Source organism: Hemitrygon akajei, chromosome 25 (assembly GCF_048418815.1).
Source record: "Hemitrygon akajei chromosome 25, sHemAka1.3, whole genome shotgun sequence".
Lineage (NCBI taxonomy): Eukaryota > Metazoa > Chordata > Chondrichthyes > Myliobatiformes > Dasyatidae > Hemitrygon > Hemitrygon akajei.
In genome coordinates this window covers 16078350-16089988 of record NC_133148.1, presented here as the reverse complement: position 1 = coordinate 16089988, position 11639 = coordinate 16078350, and the positions used below count along the sequence as shown (strand labels likewise).

The 11639-nt window shown below is 39.7% G+C and overlaps 1 long non-coding RNA gene across 1 annotated transcript; it reads left to right on the top strand.

The window, feature by feature from the left end:
- Positions 1 to 406: 406 nt before the first annotated feature.
- LOC140716200 (uncharacterized) lies at positions 407 to 11392 on the top strand. Its single transcript, XR_012096264.1, has 3 exons — positions 407 to 540; positions 708 to 859; positions 11186 to 11392. It is a non-coding gene; the product is annotated as an uncharacterized lncRNA (long non-coding RNA).
- The last annotated feature ends 247 nt before the right edge of the window (positions 11393 to 11639 follow it).

Genomic DNA, 11639 nt, shown 5'->3' with positions numbered 1-11639 from the left:
CAGTTTTTTTTTCCAAGCTCTGAGTTTATCTACTGTAGAGTCTCTTCCAGATTTCAATATATGTTGAACACCCCCAGCCCATTACAGTGCAACCTGATGCTATATGCAGAGGGACTGGCAGATATTCAAAGTGGGAGGATGCAGCCCAGGTTAATTAAACTCAAAAATGGAATGTTAGAAACCTCCACCTGTGGAGGAATGAAAACAAAGTATACAAAAATAAAGAGAACTTAAGGGAGAGAAAAAGCTGTGCAAGAACGAAGTGTGGTTGACGCAGGCATGGGAAAGCAACAGAAATGCAGCAAACCTTTAGAAACTAGGGATATAAAATGTTAAAAGTGGAATTAGTAGTGAGTACCTCTATCTTATTTGCTTGAAAACCTTAGGGTGAAACCTGTGGAAGAGAGATGATAGAAATAAAAGATCTAATGAAGCTACAGACATAGCGGCTGTAAGAAGACAATATCAGTAGAGACGAGTGTCCAAGGTCGCTATCATGTGACCGGAAATTAGTTATGTTAAATCACACCAAGGGAATTGGTAAGTTAAAACTTTTACTGTTCCAAGTGTATAAATTTATGTGTGAAATATGTTCAGTATGTTGTAACTGAGAAATCTTTGGAAATGACAATATGATATTGAGGTACTTTGAAATAGAAAATAGAATGTGTGTACAAACTTATGGATTGTATTTCTATTGTATACAGGGCAGGTTTTTTTCTGTTAAGTATTGGGAATCGACTTTCCACAGATGATCAATTACTTCATTCAATGAACCAAGAAACAAGATGGCGAGCTACCCAAGATTGAAGAACCAGCATGGGAATGAAATGTTTAATGACATAGAGGATGTAATATGGTTGGTGTATGTTTATTTTCATTTGAAGGATCTGAATTTGATTTTCTGAAAGAACTGATTATTTTTGAAAAGACTTTGATAAGTCACTGAATGAGATTTATTGATCTATAGAAACTGTAAACAAACTGTGCACATGCAGATATAAATAACAATAAATAATGAGCATATCATCCATCAATATAAGAATATAACAGAGTTCTTAAAAGATTGTAGCTATCCCCTTTTGTTCAAGAATCTGATGGTTGAGGGGTAGTAACTGTTCCTCAACCTGGAGATGAATGACCTGAGGCACCTGTACTTTCTACCTGATAGCAGCAGTGACAAAAGAGCCTGGCCTAGGTGGTGAGGAGCTTTGATGATAGATGCTGTTTCTTATGCCAATTTTTCATGTAGATGTGTTCAATAGGTGGGAGGGTTTTACCCATGATGTACTGGGCCGAATCCATTACCTTTTGTAGGATTTTCCACTCAAAGGCATTGGTGTTCCCATACCAGGCCATAATTCAGCCAGTCAGCACACTTTCCAACACATGTCTATGGAAGTCTGACAAGGTATTTGATGACATGCTGATCCTCCGCAGACTCCCGAGGAGGCCAAGGGTCTGTTGTGCTTTCTTCACAATAATATTTATATGACAGTGAGACTCAGGGATATAAAGTTACCGACCCTCTCCACCTCTGATCCACTGATGATTTCTGGGTCACGGTCCTCTCTTTTCCCTCTCCTGATGTCTACAGCAGTTTCTTGGTCTTACTAACATTGAGTGAGAGGTTGTTATTATTACACAACTCAGTCACATTTTCAGTCTCCCTCTAGTATGCTGATTCATCACTCTGTTTTTTCATATGACTCACAGCAGTGGTGTTATCAGCAAATGTGTATATTGTCCTGGAGCTGTACATAGCCAAACAGTCATAGGTGTAAAGCAAGTAGTGCAGAGGGCTAGATGCACATCCGTGCAGTACCTCTGTGCTGATACAGGTTGTGGAGATGTTTTTGCCAATCTGAACTGACTGGGCAATAATGTATGAAAATAGCACTTTTATATTCTGACTTTAGAATAATGCTTGTGATAGGAGCCATTTTGTTCTGCTTGTGCATGAGTAAAATGTGTTCTGTGCCCAGTTATTTTAATTATGCCATTTTATTATCAGTGATGACAATACTTTGGCTGCAACATCTGCTTGAAAATTCAATGATCTTGGTTTTCCATCATGTAATATTGGAAAGTCAAAAGAGAAATTGCATGGTTCGCTTCAAAATTCACATGCGTATATTTCATGTCTAAAGGTTTATGACATATAATCAGTATCAGAACCAGATTTAATATCACTGGCATATGTTGTGAAATGTGTTATGCAGCAGTAGCATATTGCAATACATAGTAATATAATCTATAAATTACATTAAGTATATATATATAGATTAAATAAGTAATGCAAAAAAAGAGGAAACATACTGAGGAGGTGTTCATGGGTTCATTCTCCATTCAGAAATTCGATGCAGGAGGGGAATAAGCAATTCCTGAAACTTTCATTGTGTGTCCTAGACCTCCTCCTTCAAGTTACTAATGAGAAGGGGGCATGTCTTGGGTGATGGATTCCGTAATGATGGATGCCATCTTTTTGAAGCATTGCCTTTTGAAGGTATCCTGAATGCTGGGGAGGGAGGGTAGTGCTCATGATGGAACTGGCGGAGTTTACAACTTAATGCTGCTTTTTCGATCCTGTGCCGTGGCTCCTCCATACCAGGTGGTGATGCAACCAGTTAGAATGCTCTCCACTTTAGATCTGTAGAAATTTACTGATGCTGATCCCTAAATGTATCCCCTGGACTTATGATTCCTGAAGATAACAATTAATTCCTTTCTCTTACTGACACTTAGTGCAAGGTTGTTGCTGTAAGAACGTTCTGTGAGATGATGCATCTCAATCCTGTTTGCCTCCTTGTCATCATCTGAAATTCTGTGAACAATAGTTATGTCATTGGCAAACTTACAGATGACATTTGAGCTGTTCCTAGTCACACAGCTGTGGATGTAGAGAGAGTAGAGCACACATTCTTGAGAAGCACCAGTGCTGATAGTCAGCATGGAGAAGATGCTATTTCTGACCATAGCCTGCTGGTGAGGAAGTCAAGGATCCAGTTGCAGAAGGAGATGCAGACTTTTTGATTAGCGCTGAGAGTATGATTGTGTTGAACACTGAGCTAAAGTCAATAAACTGCAGCCTGGCATAAGTATTACTCCTTTCCAGGTGATTCAAGCCTGAGATGACATTGTGGATATTGCAGAAGGATGGCATTGCATGTGAAGGTAACATGATTTTTGAAAGGGATTGTACTGAAACTTATTTGAGTTCTTCCACATTTCCAAAAAACATTGTATATGAAGGAATATCAATAGACATGGAGTACTTGGATTTCTAAAACGTATTTGATAAGGAGACATACGAAAGCTAAGACCATACCTTTAAGGAATATAAGAGCTATATCACATAAGATGTCAAGATAAGAGATGTTTGTGATAAAGACGTGATACTTTTCATGGATAGAGGATTTGTTACAGACAAAAGCATTCCAAGTCCATTGATAATACAAAGAGAGTTGGGAAAGTAAATCTTGAAGAATACATAAAAATCTGCAGAGATATTCATTATTTAACAACTAGATTAAAATGTGGCAGGTGGAATATGATGAGCTCAACACTAATGCCTTTCGCTTCAGTTTCCCAGAAAGAGGATGGGTGACAAGAAAGCTTTTAGTAACTGTCCAGGCGATTGAGCAGAATCAGCTTATATAATCATAGAGATATATAGCCATTATGATTCTTATAATTTAATAAACTTCTAATTGGTCTCAGCTTTTGACACTCCAGTGAAAAAGTCTATGTTGATCCCACCATTTCGGATAGATAATACCCTCTAATCCAGCCACTGTCCACATTAACCTCTAGACCACCCATTTACATTGACCTTACATTAATCCCATTACCTTCCCTACATTTTTGATAAGTCATCCAAGGTTCAGTTATTCACATAAGCAACAGGGGAAATTTATTTTGGTCATTCCTTACCAATTTGGGATTCCTAACTAAAAAAATATCACTGTGAGTACTGAGTTACCAAACATATTCAAGTCTGAGTTAGATAGGGAGAGCTTTAGATGATAGGTGGTATGGAATATAGAATTGAGCATAACCATTGAGCATCTTATCAAATGAAGCAGTCTCAAGAGACCTCATAACACATTTCTTTTCTCTTGCCCACCTGATACCACTCACCTACACCTTTGCAAAGTATTGCATTTTGAGTGTCTTTCTGTTTCGCTTTTTAAAGTACTTCCACCATTTCAAGCAGGTGGTATTTTACTGATCAGCTCAGCACTGAATGGCAAACACTGGTGTCCCTGCACTGGAACATTAAAACGGCAAGGAAAGGACCTAATGTGCAGCACTGACTTCCTTTGTGACATAGTACTGCACCTAGCAACCAATCTTCTTGTCTTCCTCTCATTACTGTCTCAATTGAGTTGAAGTTGCTTCAAGCAGGGAGAGAGAGAGGCAGATTTAACTTTGTGTGCAGACCTGTATTAATAGAAAGGGATACCAAACCAATTACTGAATGCCAGACTCCCTCACTGAAGGGCATTAATCCTGGGGATGGAGACAAATATTCTTGAGGCTGGTGAAATAAAGGCATAAAGTACAACTAGGAATGAAATAGAGCCATCCAGATGGCTTTGTGTGGGGCAGGTCATGTCTTACAAACTTGACTCAGATTCTTGAGGAGGTGACAAAGATAATTTCTGAGGGTAGGACAGTGGCTGTTGCCTGCCTGGACTTTACTAAGCACTCACCAAGGTCCCCCACAGTAGGCTGATCTGGAAGATTAAGATGCATGAAATCCACAGTGACTCAATTTTGAGTCAGAACTGGCTTGCCCGTGGAAGACAGAGTGTAGTGATGAATAGATATAATTCTGGCTAAAGGTCAGTGACCAGTGGTGTTCTGCAAGGGTCAGTGTCAAGCTCCCTGTTGTTTGTAATGCAGCTATAAAAGTTTTGGATGAAAATGTAGATAGGTTGATTAGAAGGCTTGAAAAAAACACAAAAATGGTGGACTTGCAGACAGGAAATAAAATCGTTAAAGGATGCATTAGGATAATTGATCTACCATTTCTCCCCACATATGGGAATCCAGGCAATTGTGAGGTGTCGTACATTGGGAGGGCAACAGTAAGGGGAAAGTATACAGTGACTGGCAGGAGCATTAACACATTGATGTGTAGAAGGGTCTAGACGTGCAGCTCTATAGCCCTCTAAAAGTGGCAACACAATTAGAAAGAGTGGTAAAGAAGGTGTGTGGCATGATTGCTTTTATTGATTTGGGCATTGAGTATAAGTCAAGACGTCATGTTGTAGTTGTATAAAACATTGGTTAGGCCTCATGTGATTACTGGAAGGATATGGAGGTTTTAGATGGGTATAGAAGAGGTTTACCAGGGTGCAGCCAGGTTAAAAGGTAATTAGCTCCAAGCAGATATTGACCAAACTGGATTGTTTCTTCTGGAGTGGTGGAGGCTGAGGAGAGATTTAATAGGTTTATAAAATTACCAGAAGCATGCTTCTTTTTTCACTAGGGTAGAAAAGTCAAATACTAAAGATAGCACAGAAGTTTACTGGCTATTTGTAGGGCAAGATTTATCTCATACAGAGGATGGTAGGTGCCTGGAATTGGCAAGCAACATGGTCATGGAAGCAGATATGATAGTGCATCTTAAGAGTCTTTTAGGAAAAGCACATGAATAAGCTGAGAATGTAGGGATAGTGATCATGGGCAGGCACTGGTGATCTGTGCTGTGCCTCAGTAGTCATAGGATACCAGTTCTTATTGATTTGTTAGCAAAATGGGCTGGGTGGGAAATAACAGATGGAATTTTATTCAGATAAATGTGAGATGATGCACTTTGGGACTATTGATGAAGCTAGAACACACACCATGAATAACAGGGTCCCATGAAGTATTGAGGAAGAGAGGGCCTTGCTCTGCAAGTGCAAAGGTCATTGACCTCCAAACAGATCCCGAAAGCGAATACTCATTAACAAATTATTGACAAATGCAAAAGTAGGAGGACAGTAATTATGCAAGATTTTAGTTACTTTAGGTAACTGAGTTACCATTAGAATTAAAGATTTTGAGAGGATTGAATTTGTGTACTGCATTCAAGGAAACTTTATTTAGGTATACAGCACGCCAGACGATAGGAGGTAGTGATAAGGTACCCTGTGCAAGGCTTATTGAGAAACAAAGGAAGCATTGGATCCAAGGGGACATTGCTTTGTGGAGCGAGAACTGGCTTGCCCACAGAAGGCAAAGAATGGTTGTAGACACATCATATTCTGCATGGGGATTGGTCACCAGTGGAGTGCCTCAGGATCCGTTCTGGGACCCTTACTCTTCGTGATTTTTAAAAATGACCTGGATGAAGAAGTGGAAGGATGGGTTAGTAAGTCTGCTGATGACACTAAGTTTGGACGTGTTGTGGATCATGTGGAGGGCTGTCAGGGGTTACAGCGGGACATTGATAAGTTGCAAAACTGGGATGAGAAGTGGCAGATGGAGTTCAGCCCAGATAAGTGAAGAGTTTAATTTTGGTAGGTCAAATTTTACGGTAGAATATAGTATTAATGGTAAGACTCTTGGCAGTGTGGAGGATCAGAGAGATCTTGGGGTCCGTGTCCATAGGACACTCAAAGTAGCTGCGCATGTTGATTCTGTGGTTAAGAAAGTGTACTGTGTATTGGCCTGCATCAATCGTGGAATTGAATTAGGAGCTGAGAGGTAATGTTGCAGATATATAGGACCCTGGTCAGACCCTACTTGGAGTACTGTGCTCAGTTCTGGTCGCCTTACTACAGGAAGGATGTGCAGAGAAGATTTGCCAGGATATTGCCTGGATTGGGTAGCATGCCATATGAGGATAGGTTTAGTGAACTTGTCTTTCCTCCTTGGAGCGACAGAGGATGAGAGGTGACTTGATAGTGGTGTATAAGATGTTGAGCGGCATTGATCGTGTGGATAGTCAGAGGCTTTTTCCCAGGGCTGAAATAGTTGCAACAAGAGGACACTGGTATAAGGTGTGGGGAGTAGGTACAGAGGAGATGTCAAGGGTAAGTTTTTTACTCAGAGTGGTGAGTGCGTGGAATGGGCTGCCAGCAAAGGTGGTGGAGGCGGATATAATAGGATCTTTTAACAGAATTTTGGATTGGTACATGGAGCTTAGAAAAATAGAGGGCTAGAGGTAAGCCAAGTAACTTCAAGGGTAGAGACATTTTCGATACAACTTTGTGGGCCAAATGGCCTGTATTGTGCTATAGGTTTTCTATGTAATGAAATTCAATGGCTGAGGCGGGGAGAGAGATAAAATTTTGACTTTAGTTTTAGCAAATGTAGCTGGCAGATGCTACTATCACACAGAGAGCAATTTTATCACCTTTTCAAAATGTTTGATTCCTGTGGGATAAAAGTTGATCAAAAACTGTTGACATATTGGAATCAAGCCCGTATCTATCACTTCATCCAGAAACTCCTTCCACACTCTTAAGACCTCTGAGTGAAGAAGTTACCCTTCATGTTCCCCTAAAACTTTTCACCTTTCACCCTTAACTCTAGTCTCATCCAACATCAGTGAAAAAAATCTGCTTGCATTTACCCTATCAAAACCCCTCCTAATTTTTATATACCTCTGTCCAGTGTCCCATTGCTCTCCTATACTCCAAGGAGTAAAGCCATATCTAATTCAGCCATTTACTATGACTCAGGTCTGCAACATTCTTGTAAATTTTCTCTGTACTCTTTCAAACTTATTGACCTTTTTCTTGCTGATAGTTGACGAAAATGCACATTATACCGCAAATTAAGCCTCACCAGTGTACAACATCCATACAACATTCAACCCCTATGCTCAATACTTTGATGTTTGAAGGCCAATATGCCAAAAGCTCTCTTTATGACCCTATATAACTGTAACCCACCACTTTCAAGTTACTGTTTAAAAGTTATTCATCAAACTATTGTGAGATAATCTTGCCATTTTGAGTTATTTAACTTAAATACTCTTAAAAAGATATTATAAAATATCAGGGCAGGATTTCCTAGAAGTCCATTAACAACTAGTATAATTATATAATAAGTATTTCATTTCGAAATAGCGGAGGATATGGAACTCACTGCTTCTCTGATTAGACAGGCAATTAACTGACAACACATGATCCAGAGCACATTTGAGAGCATGAACCTACCCATTACTCGTGGATTATGTCTATTGGCAGATGTATGCTCTGCAGACACACCCACTTGGAATAACGTACAAAATAATATACAAAATAATGTACAAAATTCTTCCATGCACCTGGGGAAGAAGCATGGAATGCGGAACAAGAAGCTGCTTGACATTTTGAGTTCTTGGGTCTAATGCCACCCACAAGACAGGGAAACAGAGGCAACAGCAGAAGCAGCTAAGAGATCTTTGGAAGTGAAGACAGTACATAATTCCAGTAAGAGCCACAATATCTTCTTCATCCAGATCAGAAGATAGTCTTTCATATAATCACATCAGAGTGCATGCACAATTGAATTGAATTGAATTTCAGTTTATTGTCATTCAGAAACCACAAATGCAATGCAGTTAAAAAATGAGACAACGTTTCTCCAGAATTATATCACAAAAGCACTTGACGAAACAGACTACACCAGAAAATCCACATAATGTTTGGCAATCCCCAATCCAGAATCCGGAGAGCCTGTTGCATACTAATATCATGCTACCATCTTATTGCATTCCCAGGAAAGCTCCAAACCCACCAGACAAAACAAGACTACCCAGACACACCAAGTCAGAAGACCAACTCTACCACCCAACAAACCAAAACCTAAAGCTACAAGACCTACACAAACCACATAGTTACATACAGTTATAGTTAACATATAGTTACAACAGTGCAGACAATACCATAATTGATTTAAAAAAAAACAGACTATGGGCACAGTAAAAAAAAATCCAAAGATGTTAAAAGACTGGAAGTTCGAAAGAAACTACCACACAGTTTTCACAAGTTCTCAGGGTGCCGATAGACTTGTCATCCCATGCCGGTGGCAGAAGGGAATACCTGTATACCCATGCATGCCAGATTATTATGTTCCACACAAAATGCCTCCGAGCTCCCATCATCTAACTCACTTCCATTCCTTTATGCACATGTGTAGATGTTATCTTAGCATGTATCTATGCCATTAATTTCATTGCATTCCTGTGGCTGGACATCCACTTTCCTATGTTTCATTTGATCAAAATGCTTCACCTGAATTCCTTGTTGGAGTTATCAGTGGAGATAGTATATTGATGGCCACTTTTTCCAGACTCCCTTCAAATAGAATCACTTTCTCTGTGCACCTGATAAGCCATTTACTAATCTTAAGGTTTATCTCAATCAGGCGTGGTTAATCTATTCATTCACCTGTAAGCTTTCAGGAGCTAACAATCTGATGACATAGAGGGACGTAAAGAAGTCAGTCTTATAGCAAAGGGAAATTGGTGAAATAAAGGGGATAAATGTCATGGACCAATAGTCAGCATCATCAGCTTTTGAAAAAAGTGGCCCTAGAAGCATGTGGTCAGTTTCATGTTTATTTTAGCAACACAGTGCAGAGTAGGCCCTTCCAGACCTTTGAGCCATGTCGTCCCAACAACCCCGACAAACCCCATTAACCCTAATGACAGGACAATTTAGAATGATCAAATACCTATCTGGCACATCTTTGGATTGCGGGAGGAAACCGGAGCACCCGGGGAAACCTCAGGTATTCCAAGGGGATGTTATACAGGCAGTCCTTCCAGAATGGTGCCAGAACTGAACTCTGTAATGCCCATGAGCTCTAATAGAATCATGGTAGTGCAGCAATTAGCATGGTATAAATTTTAACCGATAACTGTGCCATTCAGGGAGCACTCTGTGTTTAGTAATTCTACTAGTTTTGAAATAGTTATGGAGAAAGATAGGATGAGAACTCATGTCAAGGTCCAAGACTGGGACACAGCCAATATTAGAGGTATTAGGCAGAATCTTACAGAAATCAAATAGGTGAAACTTTTAACAGGTAAACAGACGATAGTTAATCCAATGTGAGCATGTTCCTGTTAGGGTGAAGGTGTTTGGACAGTTGGGAACAAGCAGATCCTTTGATGACTATAAAAAGAAGGAAATAAAAGGACAATAAAATGAAAATAAGGGGCACAAGATGTACCTGACAGGCACGGTTAAGAAAAAAATGAAGAGATTCTAAAGATATGTTAAGAATAAAAGGGTGTCTAAATGGAGAATAGATCCCTTTGAATATCAACATTTCTGTCTATGAGTAGAGCTACAGGAGAAGGATGAGATTTTTAATTGAATTTCTGATAAGGGTTTACTATGGAGAAAATGATAGAGAAATGTTGGAAATAAGTAATGATGGCTTGAGCCACATTCAAGTAATGAGGATGGAAGATTTGGTGATATTAAAGTGCACTGAGATTGACAAATTCACAGGCCTGACTGAGTGTATATTTGGACCTTGTGTGAATGAGACAAGGATAAGTGCCAGGAGGGAGATCGGTGGGAAGGGATTGGGGGGGGGGGGGTGCAAAATTAAATGGACAAGGGAATCATGTAGGGAACGATCCCTGTGGAAAGCAGAAAGAGTTGGTGAGGGTAAGATTTGCTTGGTGATGGGATTCCGTTGGAGTTGGTGAAAGTTGGGATTGTAGATGAGGACAAGGGGAACTCTATTCAGAATGGGGTGGCGGGTGGATGGGGTGAGAGCAGATGTGCATGAAATGGAAGATATTTCACAACAATCCACTAGTTTATGATGTTAAAAGTCTGTTTAATTGCTTTTTTCGAGCTCTGGGTCTGGAGATCGCAAAGAGCTTGGGTCTTCGGGCCCACAGCAAAAGTTTTTCTGGCCTTCCCAACAACACATGAGTCTCCTACCATGACACCAACCCTTGATCTGCCTGTCTCCATAGCCCTGAGATCTTAGGCTTTCAAATACAGGCGAGACTCTCAGGCCAAACCCCGGCATGTCAGATAATGGCCAATCCTGAAACCAGGGGAATGGGTCGAAGAATTGAAGTTTGCGTGTAACTCCAGGTCAGGGTCTTCAAAGGAACCCTGAAAGGGAAAAATAAAGTTATTAAAGATGAAAATAGAGCTGTTTCTAAAGATGCAAGCAAAAGAGTTGTCATTTAGTGCCATCTTAACTCCGCCTTTAACTCCTATTATTTTAGGCAACATCACTCTTTTGAATCCTGGTGAATTTGAGGTCGGCATGCTGAACTGTGATAAGAAGGTTTTGTCATTTTATGGTGAACATCCCACCAATGCAATTACTTCCTCTTCAACTATTCTAAATACTGGACAAATGTTAGTCAGAAGATAATACTGATTGAAAGCAACAAAGGAGGTAATCAGAAGCTTGATATCCAAGGCAAAAACATGCCGTCCATTGGTTTCAGTTTTGTAGATTCTTTGACTTTAATGATTTTTTTCTTTCTAGTAAAATCCATCTCAATTAAATTTTTAAACCATAAATTTCGTATCGGTCTTTTCAATTTGGAAAACCAAAGGAATAGTAACTTTTTTAGATTTATTTATGGGAAATTGTTTAATGTCTTTCACTCAGTTAGTGGACAAATATGAGCTGTCTAATGCACACGTTTTTAGATATTTACAAATTATGAA